This window comes from Mauremys mutica, chromosome 7 (genome assembly GCF_020497125.1).
Source record: "Mauremys mutica isolate MM-2020 ecotype Southern chromosome 7, ASM2049712v1, whole genome shotgun sequence".
Lineage (NCBI taxonomy): Eukaryota > Metazoa > Chordata > Testudines > Geoemydidae > Mauremys > Mauremys mutica.
The window spans coordinates 81,109,068-81,126,441 of NC_059078.1; positions in this window are offsets into that span (position 1 = coordinate 81,109,068).

Here is a 17,374-nt window from a genome sequence, read left to right on the forward strand (position 1 = left end):
AAACAAAACCTAGCATATTCAGTAAATTGAAACACAGGCATGAATGTTTAATATGACATGGTTTCAGAGCTGGTGCACAATCAAGGAAGGAAACTAAAGTTTATGCCAAACACAAATTGACATACAAACCTCACAAACCACCATGAACAGCTGTAGGCCAGGAAATCCTTTATATCCGTCTAGCATGGCAGAAAATGGCAGAAAAGTGTCCGGATACAGCTTTAACATCTGTTAGCAGAACAGATGTTAGAGCAGCCCAGAACAATACTGTGCCACAGGCAGTTATCTTTTGGATATCAAAAGAGATATCTTTTCTGGTTTTGACATTGATATCCTGTTATGACATGACTTTTTATAGCAATGAGATCTCATGATAATGCAGCATAATGAATAATTATGTTGACATGATCATATGATCCACACTCACATGAGTAGTCCCAGAGAACTCAGCCTGAGCCTAGTGTTGTACCTCCCATTGCTGAGCAAGCTTATAGAGAAGCTAACTTGTGGCCATCTAACTGAGGCTAATATTCTAGACCTGGCCTGAATTCAGATTGTGCTGGGACATGGGACTGAAACTGCTTTAGTGGCACTGATAAATGATCTCCTGCTATCAATGGATAGATGACAGGCATCCAATCTCCTCCTGCTGCAACTTTGCAGCATTTGACACTATTCATCATGAGATCCTGCAGTCTCACTAGAGAGGTGGCAGGGGTCCAGGATAATGTGTTAAAATTGTTTGAGTCCTTTTTGGAGGAATGTACCCAATGACTAATAATGGGAAATTGCACCTGCACCACTAAACCCCTCAGTTGTGGAGTCCCGCAAAGATCAGTGCCCTCTCTGGTCTTTTTTAGCATCTACATGCAGCTACCAGGTGAACTGGCCAGATGACATGGACTTAAGTGCCAGAAATATGCAGATAAGACACAGCTCTACTTCACCGCATATGACTATACTACTGCCACCAACATGGCCCTGTGTTTAGGCAAAATCAGATCATGGATGAAGAATGGTGATGCTGGTGGGTAGAGAAAAGCTTTTTGAAGAGTTTGCAGCCATGATGGAGTCTCTTTTGGTTGAACGTGCACACCCATGATTACTCTATTCAGGCCACAATTTAGGAGTGCTCCTGGATCTTGCTCTGGTGCCAAGCTCTCATATAGACGAATCTGTGAATAAAGATTTCTACCACCTCTCTCTGGCTGACTAGGAAACTCCATCTGTCCTGGCGGACAGTGACCTGGTCTCAGTTATTCACACCTCCATCACCTCTCAGCTGTACTAGAGCAACATAATATACATAGACATGCAGCCTTCATTGCTTAGGAAACTGCAACTACAATAGAATGTTGCAGCAACTCTCCTCGGCAACATGGGCTACTGTGAGCACATCAAACTATCTTCTACTCTTTATGCTGTCTTCCCACAGAACACTGAATCAAGCTCAAGGTCTTTGTCCTTATTTGCTAAGCACTCACTGGCCTGGGCCCAGGATAAGTAAAAGATTGCTTAAAGCACTCGGATGAAGATCATGGTCAACATCTGAGGAACAGTGGAGCTTTCTACCTTAAGGATATAGCTAATCTATGCAGAAGACACAGCTGTCTGTGGGCCAGTCTGAAGCTGTGGAAAGAACTCCCCCAAGAACTAAAGACCATCCCAAACCTCACCACCTTCTGCTCCAAGTGTAAGGCACACTTTTTTGACCTGGTCTTCTCCACCAAACAAATCATAGCATATACATTTTTTTAAAAAAATCCCTACCAAAGCAAAACATTCCACTGCATGTGTTTCTCCCTTTGGGGAGAGGTTGAAACCAGAGAACTAATACAGATGTTAGTCACATTGCATAATGTAGTACTGAACAGTGCTCAGATACTGCAGTGATATGTGTGGCATAAGAACCTACATAGAATAGAGCAATTGGACCTTAAATTAGTATTTTAAAAAAGTTCTCAACATTGTAGTCTCTGTGTAAAGGTTTATTGTGGTGATACAAGTCTGATGAGCTCCCTCTCCCCTGGACATTCACAAGGCTGCTGTTCCAGACCCAAACTTTGGGTCCTACGTATGGTTGGCTTGCTGGGGCTGGGCAGTGTTTAGGCACGGTCTCTCTGGCTCCAAGCCTTTAGGCACACACTCCACATACAGACCCAGTGTCTGAGAGTCCCCACTGCTAAGAGGGGTGTCATAGTCCAATTGCTTAGGCCCTGAAGCTAGCACTGGCTCTCCTGAACCACCCTGGTAGCTGCTGCAGGCTCTCAGATTTCCATGGAAGTTGTGGACCCTCGGATTTAGTACTTCCCTTTGGGGGTGAGGGAGGGCTACAGGACTGTGTAAATAAGTAACACACTGACTCTGTAAAGGAAATTCTAAACACTCACATGCTTTACTCTGTGAAAGCACAAGAGATCTACAGATCTATCGAAAAAATAAACACATGCATGCAAGATATTGCCTCAGTTTCCTCACCCTCTTGAGAGTCCTTTGGGTCTTTCTGTTTTGCAGGAAGTCAAGGATTCTTCTGCACCCCCTCCTCTCCTGCCTCATCTTGTTTTCTGGTTCTGGTCTCTTTCTGCTTGACCACATGCAGAAGCCTTCCTGCTTATAAGTATACTTTTGGTTATGAGTTCCATTGTGAGCAGTCAGTAGCCATGCTGCATTCAGGTGCATAACCCCCTTTGTCTCAGAGCGGGGATGGAGCTGATAAGAGTCATTAGCAAATCATTAGTCCTTCCAGGGAGTCTTCAGTGCCCTGCTAAGGCAAGTTTCACCAATGATTGATGGTCAATATCTGTGCCAGTTCTCCTCCTCTTAACATAAGAGGTATGATGCAGTGAAGGATGACCATAAGGGTATAAATATACTGAAATGGAATACATAAAAATCGAAATGGAATACATAAGTTCACATAGTCAGATGTGACTGTCACACCTGGGCTTCAGATGAGTTTGTTGTATATCGCACTATGTAGTGTTGTGAGACTCACTGGCATGGGCCTCCTGCTGGTCATCTCGGGAATTAGCTCTTTCCAGCCTTTGGAGTGCCCTTTGCCAGCAGGTGTCTCACCTGCCTCAGGCACCGTGTCCCTCCCGGACACTAGTGCCCCTTACCCTGGGGTTCTGACCCATCAGGACCCCCACTCTCTGGGTCTTCCCTCCCAGGGGAATGCCCAACCCTCTAAGTCCACCTCACCTCAGTGGCTACTGCCAGTCATCATCTAGCCTCCCTTCACTGGGGCAGACTGCAGTGTAATGGCCACTCATCATTGGCAAGGGGGATTTGGACCTGCTGCCTTTCCCTGCAGCTCAGTACCTCCCTAGCCTTCCTGTCAGGCTGCAGCCTGGGAGGTCGCCAGGCCTGAGCTCCCCAGCTCAGCCTGCACTGCTCTGTCCATGGTACCCTTTGCTCCTTCAGGCAGCTAGGTCCATCTCCCTCCAAAGCTAGAGAGAGATGCCTCTTGAGCTCCTTGCTCACAGCCCTTTTATAGGGCCAGCTGTGGCCTGATTGGGCATGGCCCCAACTGTGGCTGCTTCCCCAATCAGCCTAGCTTTTCCCCCACTGCAACCTTCTCCAGGGCTGCTTTTAACCCCTGTTCTGCTGGAGTGGGGCAGCATAGACAACTGCATCTCCTATTATCCCCAGATCAGCCCTTGCATGCACCTCAGAACCATCATATGAACAAAGATCCTTCTTTGTTACAACTGGATAGGTTGTGATTACAGGCAGTTTAATTTACATCTTAACTGTTCGGGCTTCTTGAGTGATCTGTCCAGTCCCCAGGGAGCTCCAAAACAAACAGGATGCCATGTGGTTATGGACTGCCTTCTTTATTACATTGATGGGGATGGATGAGCTTGATGTCTCCAGATGAACATGCTGCGATTGTGGCTAGATCACTTACCCAACATATAATTAATGTTTCTTCTGTTAGAAGCCATGCACCAGAAGAAACAGAAGCAGAGAAGTGCAAAGTTGAAGGTCCCTCACCAAGAACTCCTTGATGGTGGCAGCTTCTCAATAAACTGAGGGAGTTCCAGCTCAGGTGTCTCCACTGATCACAACTGAGATGGTCTCTCACTCCTTATGAGCTAAAGATGAGAGATTAATCTTTGGTTCAGTTCTAATTCTACTTCTGGGTTATCTGACCAGCTAGGCCTCAGTTCTGGGGCTGGCAGCTGCATGGACAACTTTCACAGGGCTCAGGTCCCCAGCACTTCTTGCTGTCAATCTACAGCATGCAACCACAAAAAGTCTATGAAGGAAAAGCAGTGACACCAGGAATTAGGAAGTGCAGAAAGAAAACATCTAAACATCTTTGACTTACTAACTGTTCAGACTCATCTTTCAGCAAGATAGGGCCTGATCCAATGCCCCTGGCAGTCAATAGAAAAATTTCCATTAATTTCAATGGGTATTGGATCAGGCATTTAATTGTCTTGTAGAAAATTCTCTCTTTTCCAGATGTAATGATATGATGTTGTTGTGGTTATTACTATTTGTTCTTTGTAATTAGGGCTACTTCCTTCCTTTAAAAATAAAATTAAAAGTCTGTTGTTGTTTGTGATAGCACCTGTAATGTGCTAGGCACTTTGTGTGGAAAGAGGAATAGTCTCTGCCCCACGAAGCTTATGACAAACTGACAACTAGACAGCGGTCAGGGAAAGGGTTCTATAAAAGGGATTTTCTGAGTAGATCAGCAAGCTTCACTATAGGCAGTTCCGCAGAAGTAGGATTTTAGGAGGCACTTGAAAGTGGACAGGGTATGGAACTTGCAGATGAGAAGGCATAAAGGCTACTGACAGGTGGACATGACAAATCTTACATACCTTCAACATTCATTTGGACATTTATGTGCACAAGGACTGCAGGATTGGGTCTTTGTTGGAGAATAAATATTTAAAATCCTCATATAAAATAATGGTCAGACCCAATGGCCAATTAAAGTTAGTAGAAGACTTTCTATTGACTTCAGTGGGCTTTGGATCAAGTTCTAATTGAGAAATATCTATGGAAACATTTAATACTAAGTATCCGGGGGTAGCTGTGTTAGTCTGTATGCACAGAAACAACAAGGAATCCGGTGGCACCTTAAAGACTAACAGATTTATTTGGGCATAAGCTTTCATGGGTAAAAAACCCACTTCTTCAGATGCATGGAGTGAAAATTATGGATGCAGGCATTATTATACATGAAGAGAAGGGAGTTACCTTACAAGTGGAGAACCAGTGTTGACAAGGCCAATTCAGTCAGAGTGGATGTAGTCCGCTCCCAATGATTGATGAAGAGGTGTCAATACCAAGAGAAAGCTTATGCCCAAATAAATCTGTTACTCTTTAAGGTGCCACCGGACACCTGGTTGATTTAATATTAAGGAAATTGTCATTTCAGAAAATAGGAACAAAGGAATCCAAACTAAAGATGGATTTGGAAGTATATGAAATGTGTTTTATTTAACAACTTTTTTAAATGGAGCTCTACCATTGTAAGCCAATTAACAGGATCTTTATAAAGAACCAATGCTTTTAATTGTCAACTGTGTTTTTAAGCATCATCTCTTTAATCTTGTATGTTAATCAGGCTAACAAATTTATAATTCACTGCATAGAAATAACTTGTCCTGCATACAAGTAACTAGTTAAAATTCTTAATTAGATTATGGTGACTGTAGGAAAAAGTAGCTTTAAAAGTAAAATCACAGATTGTTATGACTAATGCTGTACAAATTAGCATAGAGTAGTTCAGACAGAATTATCCCAGAGACTTTGCAATTAGGAGCACCTATTAGTGCACTTTCTAAACTTTTATCAATTAATCATTACTCTCTTGACTAGTAAGAACAAAATTGAATATTGTGAATATGGGGAGAGTGATTAATTGTAAGTGGCAAATTGCTGACTGGCTCCATTATTACCTTTACTTTAAAGATTTTTAGAGAAAGTGTCTTATCAATTTTATGAATACATAAATTACACTAATGTGCTCAGTATCAGATGGATTTTTCATCCTACTTATTCAGTAGCAATTGTTCTCAAAATTATACAAAAAGATTTACAGTGCATAGGATATCATTCTGGTCACAATTGTCAAAAATGGGACCCTACAGTTTAGGCTTCTGAGTCCTTATTTAAATGTTTATCTGGCTTAATTTTCAAAAGTGCTAAGCACCAGCAAATCCCTTTCATTATAGCAGTCTATTAAAATCTTGGCCCTTTAAATTATTCAATATATTTAGCATTTATTATTCCTATATTCCTAAATATAGCCAATCACCTTTTTTATTACTGTGCCCATGAAACAAAATGTGTTTGCTTTATTCTGAAATGTGTGTTTTAATATGGGGTTTTTTTTTGGTGGGGCGAGGGGGTGGCTATGCAGTCAATCTACAACTGCAATAAATGCTCAGACTACAGTTTTCAAAGCAGGCTACATTTCAATGGGGTTTAGGTTCTTTGAAAATTCCAGTCTTACAGAATGCTAACTAAGGGCCTGATCCACTACTCATTGAAGTCAGTGGAAGGGAATTTTTCCTTGACTTTAAAACAGGATTGGATTAGGCCCTAGATTCTGTTAATACCTAAGTATTCTTAGGTTTTCAAGCACTGTGTGATGAAGCCATTTCAGCTGAATTGTCTTAATAAAAGTTCAAATTAGAAAAATGTCTCTCTCAGCTAACTCAGTGAGATGATAGCAGAGCAGAAAGGTAGTATTTTCTATAATGCTTATTACCAGATTCACACAGGGATATAGGACAGCCCCTGAAAATCTGGAAACTATCAAGAAATGTGATTTTAAATGCCATGAAATTGCTAGAAGTGTTTATCTTGGCTAATCTGAGATGAAGTCATCACTGCACATGGAACAACTCTGAAATATAGCACATGAAAATCCCCATGGAATAGTTAAGATTTTACATAGCTGAAAGACAAAGGTCTAAATAACACAGGGAAAAAACTAAGGAAGGGTGTTTTAGCAATCAGAGGTGCCTCCCTTGTCCCCCACTGCCAAAATACCACTGCTATAATCGAGATCCCCTTTCTAGAGAATTTTGTTGAAAATCAGTGTCCCTGAGGTTCCCTCACCCAAACAGATTTCATATGAAGATATATCTTTGCCAATAATTTCTAATGCTCCCTATGCTCAATATCATGATGGTTAATCACTGTTGCTGAGCATACTACACTACTAAGAGTACCAGGTCCTTCTTAACAGTGATTACAACACAGCATCTGGGAGAACAACAGTGAATAACTTACTGCAATTAAAGAGACAAGGTGGGGGAGGTCATATCTTTTATTGGACCATCTTCTGTGGGTGAGAGAGACAAGCTTTTGAGCCACACAGAGCTCTTCTTCAGGTCAACTACAACTACACTGCTTACTGCAATTAAGTAATATGTGTAGCATCATAAATATGTGCAATGCTGTACAAACATAATAGACTGAGACAATCCTTGTCCCAAAGTTATAACCAGAAGTCAGATCAATGGCCATTGAAGTCAATGGAAAGTTCCCTATTGCCAGTTCTTGCTAACAAGCACAGTGCTAACTTACTGTGAATGGTTCCACTGACTTCAAACACTATACTTTGGTTTCACTCCTGCAAATACAGCTAAGTTAGATCAGATAAATACAAGACAGGTCATCAGCCAGGGTGAAGAATTAGATCAGAAAGTTAAATCACCAGGCCATTTTTAGCTAATAAATGAAATTTTGAAGTACACCTCTACCCCGATATAACGTGACCCGATATAACATGAATTTTGGTAAAGCAGTGCTCCGGGGCGGGGGAGGGGAAGGGAGGCTGTGCACTCCGGTGGATCAAAGCAAGTTCTATATAACACGGTTTCACCTATAATGCAGTAAGATTTTATGTTCACGGCATACAAACAAGGAAGTTAGATTTTAAAAAACAAAACATAAATGACTCTTTTGCTAAGGTCACAAGATAACACTACTGTTATTCTTAGAATCCAGAATGATAACACACAAGAACCAAAAACAGGGACACACAAAGCAGGCTGCTCCCTAAGGCAGAGAAGCACAACTCACTCCACTGTGTTCTAAGATGGCTCTTTGCAAGAGGCCCAGATCCCATGCTTCCCTACAGAGCCCCCTAGCCTGAAAACAGGATCAGGAATTCCCCCCTCCCCCCCACACACACTCTTACAGCAATGACTTGCAATTCTAACACAGTCCTCAATATACAACACTACCCTCTAGTTCATTCCCAGCTCTATTCACCTTCTACTGTATCACACACACACACACACACATACATACACACACACACACATACACACACACACTCTCTTGCGCATACACATTGCTACCGGCTCCAATATCTTTCATGTCTGAAAGCATCTAGCAGAGCAGGTGCACTGGAATTAACTTTCTTTCATAATTAAATTCTTTAATGTATCTAGTGAATGTTTGAGTATTTATATGACTGTAGTATCCAATGTATACCATACATGCATGAATTTCAATTACATTTCATAACACAATTATAGAAATTAATCTAAATTAAATATTTTCCTCCAGAGCTTGGATTCAAGGCTTGGGAACCACACAAATGATACGTTATTTAGTGAGTGCTTGGAGCCAAAAGAGAGTTCTGAAATCGTTAAAGGTAGCCATATAATACATGGTCGTAAAGAGGGAGTCACTAATGGCATCCTCTAGTAACACATCAAGAAGAAAATATCTGCTTAATAAAATGTAATATCAATCTGAGAGCTCGCTTGAATCCCCCCCCCCCTGCGATTGATAAAGTGACCAAATGTGTAGTTTCAACAAACTGCAATGAAAATTGCAGAGCATATAATGATCATTGTAGCCAAAGGTTTGCAGACTTTCACTGCCTCTTACTGGCTTTTCCTAACCTGCTCAATCCTTAAGGGCTAAGGATTTTAAACAGGTTAGCCATCTTCCCCTGCTTTTTCTTTCTTCTCCCTATCAAATGCAAGACATCTTGAGTTAGCATTTTAAATTATTCATTTGCACAAAATGGTTACACTCTTTCCCTCTCCTGCTTCAGATGCTTTCTAAAGACCCACCTGTTCCATGAGATGTGCACTAGTCCTTGTATTAACTGTACTGCACCTGTTATTCTCTAAGTGCTTAGGGACTGCGACTCCATTTTATACATGATGCTGAGTGGTGACCCAAAGCTAGTTGAAGCCAATGAGAGGCTTTCTATTCTCTTCAATGGGCTTTGCTCATATACATCATTAATAAATATGGCAATGATGACCGGGGCCCCTAAGCATATAGTGGTGCTCCAGTCCAGAGGGAGGAGTGGGCACAGTAATCCAAAGAGAATGAATCTGAAACAGTTTAGCTGAAATTCAAGAGCCAGATCCACAGCTGATGTAAATCAGCAAAACTCCACTGACTTTAGTGGGGCTACATCAATTTACAGCAGCTGAGGATATAATCCCAGAAATGAAAAATGCACCAGTTGTTTGAAGTTTCAAACATCCGTTATGTGCACTCTCCTTTTGGTGTGCAGTCTGTGTGAAAGAGAGAGTAACAGTAGTACAGACAGAGCAGGGAAAGACTACACTGTATAGCAGCTCTCTAAATCTGTCTACCTCTCTGTAGTGATGAGTGAACATCCAGTGATTAATTTAGATGTTTATCCGGTCTGTATTCAGTGTAAACATAGGGCAGGAAATCTGACAATAGGCTCTCTTGAGATTTGCAGCACTTCCCAATTTAGGCTTGGTTAGACATACTGCAAGAAAAGCAATATTTCAACTAATATTGCCAAAACCAGGAAGAGAAAGGCACCTTAATAAAAAATATTTACCAAACTTTTTTCACACCTCACGGTAAATTCATTTTGAATTGTGGGCCAAAGTATGGGTCCATTCTTATTTTATCTGAACCAGTTCCTCTAGCCCCAATAGTGATGGACCTCTGTTTCTAAACCATGAGGCCAGATTCTGATCTGGGGTATGCCTGTATTAATGTAGAATAATTAAATTGCCATCAAAAGTGTTCAGTTTTACACACCTTTGTAGCTGAGTGCAGAGACTGGCATTTTGTCTGTGTGCTACAGGGGAAGAGCTCATCATGAACTTTGTTATGCACTTACACAAAAATTTGCTTTATGTGCAAGTGAGTTAAGACCCACATTTTCTGGCCTGACTCTACTCCCTTTGCACCGATCTCAGAGTGCAAAGGGAGCAGAAAGTCTCTGTATCTCCCCAGCATATCTAGAGCTGGTATAGTCAGCTTCTTCATCAGCTATTGGTGTACAAGGCTTGTAAGGAGTATAGCCAGAATGCAGTGTGCTTTAGCAATCCTCTACTGTCATATAATCCCTTGGGGCTGGAGCTAATTGTCATAGGTTAGAGCAGCCTCTAGGCTGCTGTAACCTAATTAAGGGCTGGTGTAGGTTGGTCTAGAGATCAAGGAGCTGAAAGTGGTTCTTTGACCCAGCCTGCCTGTCTGGTTTGAGTGGATGTCAACATACAGGAGAATCTGAGACAATGTGTGTAAATCATTTGTTGGTTAGATCCCATGCATGTGATTCCCTATATACAATTACATAAATGCTAAAATTAATTTAGTCTGTGCTACACAGTTCTTTCAAAATATTACAATGATATGTGGAATATTCTTTATAAATTAATCAGGCTCTGAGTTGTATAAAGTATTATGATTTTTCTGACTTTCTATGCATGAGCTAAGATGTGTAATAAATTCTGTAATAAACTGTTTAAAGCATGTTTTCCCTGCACACAGAACAGCTTGAAGATAATGTTTGGTATAAGTCTGTTTAAAAGCTTGAGGAAAAAAGTTAATAATCAAATATTGTACTGCTTTCTAGACAACATTTTAGTTATTTATGATTGTGATGGGGCGTGACTCACCACTGCAGCACCTCCTGCTGGCCATTCTGGGAATTAGCTCTGGTTCACCAGTGCGCCCTCATCTAGTGGTGTCTCGCTGCCATTGCTTCTGTCATCAGGACCCATGTTGCTCTCAGGACCACAGTATCCTCTTCTGGAGGCAGCCCTTCGGCTGTGCCCCACTTGGTTCCCCCCTACTTTCAGGGGGCCAGCAATCCTCTGCACTGCCACTTGCCTCAGTGGCATGCTGCAGTCCATGGTCTAGCCACCTGCATCAGTGGCAACTGGGGCCAACGAGTAGGGGAACCCAGGCCCACCCACTACTCTGGGTTCTGGCCCTCTAGCTAGCAGCCACATGCTGAGTCACCTCCAACTCCCACCATCTGTTTCCCTGGGCCACTTCCCTGCAGCCCAGCACCTTCTTCATCCTTATATCAGGGCCTCAGTCTGGCAGCAGTCAGCCAGGAGCTCACTCATGCTCCCCTGTCCCCACCCAGAACTGCTCTGACCATGGTACCTCCTTCAGGGCAGTCAGTCCTCCCTCCTCAAACTCCAGTGAGTGACTGAAGTGGCTCTATTCACTATTTACCAGCCCTTTTTATATGGCTCAGCCTGGCCCTGACTGGCTGTATCTCTAAAACTTCTCCCAATTGGCTGTCTCTACAAGCCGTTTTTCTAATTGGCTGTTTCCTGTGCAGCCTCCATAGGGCTGCTTTAAACTCTCTTCTGCCAATGTGGGGAAGATGTCTCACCACAATGATGCTATTCAGAACCTTCCCCAATGGTTGATTCAGCAGCGGATAAAGTGTATGACTCAGTGAATAAATTTAAACTACATTAATTATCTTCAAACTTTGGATTTAGCAGTATTGGCTTTTCCGTTTCCAAAAGGACACCTTTATGGTCATAAACTACTATCTTTGGATGTGGGGAATAACAGAAACCCAGTGATGTATGCCATGGTGATACATGCCTTGGAAATAACATAGAGAAATTAGATTAGATCGTCTGAACAAATACTACAGTATGTCATCAACTTTTTGGCAATGGCATACAGTGAGGCCTTAACTGAACCTGCAGTAAAGCATAATTGCCTCATATAGTTTATTTTTCAATAAAACTTGGTGTTATCCAAATTGGCTAGTGAGTACTACTATGGTAAACAATTATAGAAAAGTATGTTGTTGTATGTAAGCAGGCAGCCTTAACATATCTACCCTCCTTAGTTATGGCAACATCATATAGATCCCAAACCAATATTAACAATTTGAAGAAGAAAAACCCTTAAAATGGTTAATTTCTTAATGACAAATAATGCCCAAATCAAACTCATACCAAGTAGGAAATGCAGAATCATCCTATTGGGGACAGAGTTAAGGTTATGTGTCACTGTGGTTACTTGAATGTTTATTTGCTTAGAGTAGGGATGATGTGTGTTTTGTGAGAAGTATAGATATGTATCTAAGAGAAAGTGATATATGTAGTTGTGAAACTTTATTTTGAATGTCCTGGGTTTGAGTTGGGAATTATTTGCCCTTAGCAACCTTAACTCTTTTGAATTAAGTATTTTCAAAGACTGATAGTTATCTACCTTTAGGGTTGGTAAATATGAATCTGTCATCTTGGCCTAAAAGGGACCATAAATGGAGTGAGTGTAGCTTTCAGTATCTATAAACTGAAAACAGACTGAGAGACTTTGCCCTGAGCTATTTGGGAACATTGCTGTTAATGGGTGGTTTGGCCCATTACTCATTCTGCAGCATATAATATAATATAATATATATACTTATCTCATAGAACTGGAAGGGACCCTGAAAGGTCATCAAGTCTAGCCCCCTGCCTTCACTAACAGGACCACATACTGATTTTGCCCCTGATTCCTAAGTGGCCCCCTCAAGGATTGAGCTCACAACTCTGGGTTTAGCAGGCCAGTGCTCAAACCACTGAGCTATCCCTCATTTGCATAAATGGCTCAGTGGCTGTTCTGGTGAGAAGAGAAAAAATCCTTTCAGTTTAGCCAGTGAATATCAGTGAGGAATGTAGGGGTGAATATTCTTTGGACTGCTAACAAAACACAAAACTGAAAAATAAATTAACATTTTCACGTAAAGGAAAAATATCTCATATGGACCAGAAAGTTGTAAGGAAATAATGGTGGGAGGGTAGGGGGAAGAGTAGAATTTTTGTGTAGCTAAGAGAAAAAGAAATTTGAAATGCAGAAATTTTCCCAGCAAGGGGTAGGATGGAAACTAAGGCCCCAATCTTGCAAATATTTACATGTATGCTTAACTTTCAGTATGTAAATAATCCCTTTGGCTTTACATTTAAACATGCATGTAAGTGTTTTCAGTATCAGGGCTAAAAGAGACAGCAGGAAATAAAATAATTCTCAATAAATAAAGTGCTGAATGTTTATTGGGATAGCGCCATTTTAAAGGTAATATTAGTGTTAAAGTATCAAGAACCAACAATAGCACATTTTAAAAAAACCACACACACATACCTCACATAGTTGCAAAATCAAGATAATAAATCCCTGTCTCCAACAACTAAAATGTCTATCTTAGAACTGTTTGAAACAATTTATGAAGACAACCTTGACAAATAAGTTGAAAATGCTGTCTAATATATATCTATTATATATAGATAGATATATGTATGTATGTATTAAGATTTAACTTTACTGTTTCTCATGAACCATTGATATCAGTGAGATGTCCATTTAAAACAGCAGTACAGAAGTATCCCAGGGAACTCCAGCAGGGAAGGTCTTAAAAAAAATTACATTTTAAAGAGGCAAGCACTCAAAAGAAACTTGCAAAGTTGTTATGATTAAAAAGAAATCCAAACCTTTCTATAAGCACAAAGCTCTTTCATCATAAAAATGAAAATGCATAAGAGCTGCTTGTGGTAAAGCCAATTGAAAGAATCAGCTTAGTATGAAATGCTTCCAGTATATTAATAAAGAAAGATGGACATTTCACTGGTGGAGAACAAATCCAGCCCTTGAAGCTTAAGATGGCAGCTTTGCCTAACAAATGTCACCTCTGCTTATGTTCCAGTGATTTCTGGTTTCCTGGTTTGCCTGAGAAGTCTCACTTCTAATAGTCTATACCAGAAGAATCCTCCAGCCAGAAGGGTAAAAAAAGAAGCTGATATTACATACCAAACAATCAGTCAGCAATTCACCTGGCTGTGATGCTAGCTAAATCATAGTACTGTACAGTGAAAGTTTCCATTTTTAATATTATACAGAAAGTCTGAAATATGAAAGTGAGCCTGAAATGAAAATATGTTGGTGGGGGTTGGGGGTGCTTGGCATTTACAGATCTGGCTTAAAAAGAAGCATTTCAAATTTTTTGTTTCAAATGTCCCTCAGAATTCACATGCTCTGTTTTGTGTGTTCCTGTCTTCATTCTGTATGTGGAAGCAGGGGTGGCTCCAGACACCAGTACGCCAAGCGCGTGCCTGGGGCGGCAAGCCACGGGGGGCGCTCTGCTGGTCGCCGCGAGGGTGGCAGGCAGGTTGTCTTCGGCGGCCTGCCTGCAGGGGGTCTGCTGGTCCCGCGGCTTCGGCAGAACTCCTGCAGACTGCTGCCGAATTCGTGGGACTGGGGACCTCCCGCAGGCAAGCCGCCGAAGGCAGCCTGCCTGCCGTGCTTATGGCGGCAAAATACCTAGAGCCGCCCCTGTGTGGAAGGTAGTTACAAATGAGACTACTCTACAGCTTCGTGGGACTGGGGACCTCCCGCAGGCAAGCCGCCGAAGGCAGCCTGCCTGCCGTGCTTATGGCGGCAAAATACCTAGAGCCGCCCCTGTGTGGAAGGTAGTTACAAATGAGGCTACTCTACAGCTACATGTGCGTTTATTACTCTGTCATGGGAAAGCTGCTACCGTGATCACTTATTTTGAAAGAGAAATATTGCAATTCAGTGCAGGTGAAACTGTGGGCTAAGGACACTGTGCCAGTGCAGTCTGGGAACTGACCAGGGAAGCTCAGAGCAATCCAATCAAAAGTGAGCACAGTTTGTTTGTTCTCAAGCAGCAGGAATGGCCCCTCCTGGGGTCTCTGGGATTTGACACGGATCAGGTCAGTGGTATTTGAGGAAAGATCTCTGGCTCACTGGTGGAGAATGCAGGGCTGGGAAACCACAGAGAAAGGCTGAGTGCAGAGACTCTGAGTCAGAGGTGATTGAGATAGTAAGGAATGTTGGGGTTCCCTGGAGACCTCTTCCATTCGGTTCTGGAAGAAGGCCTACAGGGAAGAAGGAAGCAAGGATTTGAGATCCTAGAATTGAAGTCACTGTAAAAGTGTGTAAAATGTTGTACTCTATATAAAGTTATTAACATGTGTATCTAACCATGTTAACTTGTAATAATACATTAGTAATACTAGTACACACTATACTGTATACAGTGCTATAATAGAAGAAATAATGTAAGCTATTTATTAAAGTGTGTGTATGTGCATATATATAAAATAAAATACTTTGCGTTTTCATATTGCCTTCAATCCAAGGATCCGAAAACTCTTCACAGACAGTACACATAGTGAATTAAGCCTTACAGTGTTCCTTTGACAGTGGCAATTATTAGTATTCCTATTTTATGTCTGAGGAAACTGAGGCACTGAAAGGTTAAATGACTTGGCTGAGGTCACTCTGCGAGTAATAATACAATCATGAAAACAGTTTTAATCATTAGGTTAATTAAAAACTCCTTTTCTTTACAAAACCTTATTATTGAGCTTAAAATTCAATCTCCGTTAACAATAAGAAGGATGAAATAATGGTTGGTTGTGACATCGGGAAGTGATCACTTTTCTGATGTTCATTAAGCTGTGGGGGATACCTGGCTATCCATACATAGATTTGTAAGAGAGGAAAAGAGCATACTTCAAACAGTGCTCAACCTTCAAAAATATATCTCAAAGTAAAGTGAATAAAAGTTAAATGAAGAAACAAACTATACATGAAAGCTGTAATGGAAGAAAATGTACACAATAGACATGGAATCCTCCCAAACATAGAGACAAATTCTGCTCTTGTTTATACTGGGGTGCATCTGGAATAACTCTGACATTAATGTAGTTACACTGGTGTAAATCCAGAGTAAGCGGGTCAGAATTTGGCCCATTGGATATAGGACAAAGCTAATATGTTTTGCATCATGCAAAATACTTCAAAAGATATGTTTGCAAAATTTCACCCTGTAGAATCACGCCTGCTTAAATTAGATTAAAAAAAATCAGAGAAACTTTTTGTCTAGTTGACTGTGTCTGAGATGACCAAATTGTCTCCACACTTATGCCAGTGCCAGTCAGGAGTGATTCTAGCTTCACTGTAGTCAATAGTGTAAGACTAGTGTGCGATGAAAACCAAGTCTTTTGCCTCTCAATTGGAATTAGTGGTATCAATGTTCAGGTTTAACATTAAAGGCCAGATCCTACCCTGATTTTAAGCAACAAACCTCCACTGATTTCAACTATGCTATCCTAGTGTACACCAGCTGACAATCTGGCCCAAGGATCAAATATGAATATATTCCCTGTATTCTACATTCACTCCAAACTACTTTGTTGAGCAATTGGAATATAAACACAAATGCAAACATTTACAACATAGACATAAGAACATACGAACAGCCATACTGGGTCAGACCAAAGGTCCATCTAGCCCAGTATCCTGTCTTCCAACAGTGGCCAGTGCCAGGTGCCCAAGAGGGAATGAACAGAACAGGAATCATCAAGTGATTGATCCTGTCACTCATCATGATCCTGTCACTCATTCCCAGCTTCTGGCAAATAGAGGCTAGGGACACCATTCCTGCCCATCCTGGCTAATATTGATGGACCTATCCTCCATGAATTTATCTAGTTCTTTTTTGAACCCTGTTATAGTCTTGGCCTTCACAACATCCTCTGGCAAGGAGTTTCAAGGTTGACTGTGTGTTGTGTAAAGAAATACTTCCTTTTATTTGTTTTAAACCTGCTGCCTATTAATTTCATTTGGTGACCCCTAGTTCTTGTGTTATGAGAAGTAGTAAACAACCCTTCCTTATCTACTTTCTCTACATCAGTCATGATTTTATAGACCTCAATCGTATCTCCACTTAGCCATCTCTTTTCCAAGCTGAAAAGTCCCAGTCTTATTAATCTCTCCTCACATGGAAGCCGTTTCATACCCCTAATAATTTTTGTTGCCCTTTTCTGAACCTTTTCCAATTCCAATATATCTTTTCTGAGATGGGCGATCACATCTGCATGCAGTATTCAAGGATTTATATAGAAGCAACATGATATTTTCTGTCCTATTATCTATCCCTTTCTTAATTATTCCTAGCATTCTGTTTGCTTTTTTGACTGCTGCTGCACACTGAGTGGATGTTTTCAGAGGACTATCCACAATGACTCCAAGATCTCTTTCTTGAGTGGTAACAGCTAATTTAGACTCCATCATTTTATATGTATAGTTGGGATTATGCTTTCCAATGTGCATTACTTTGCAT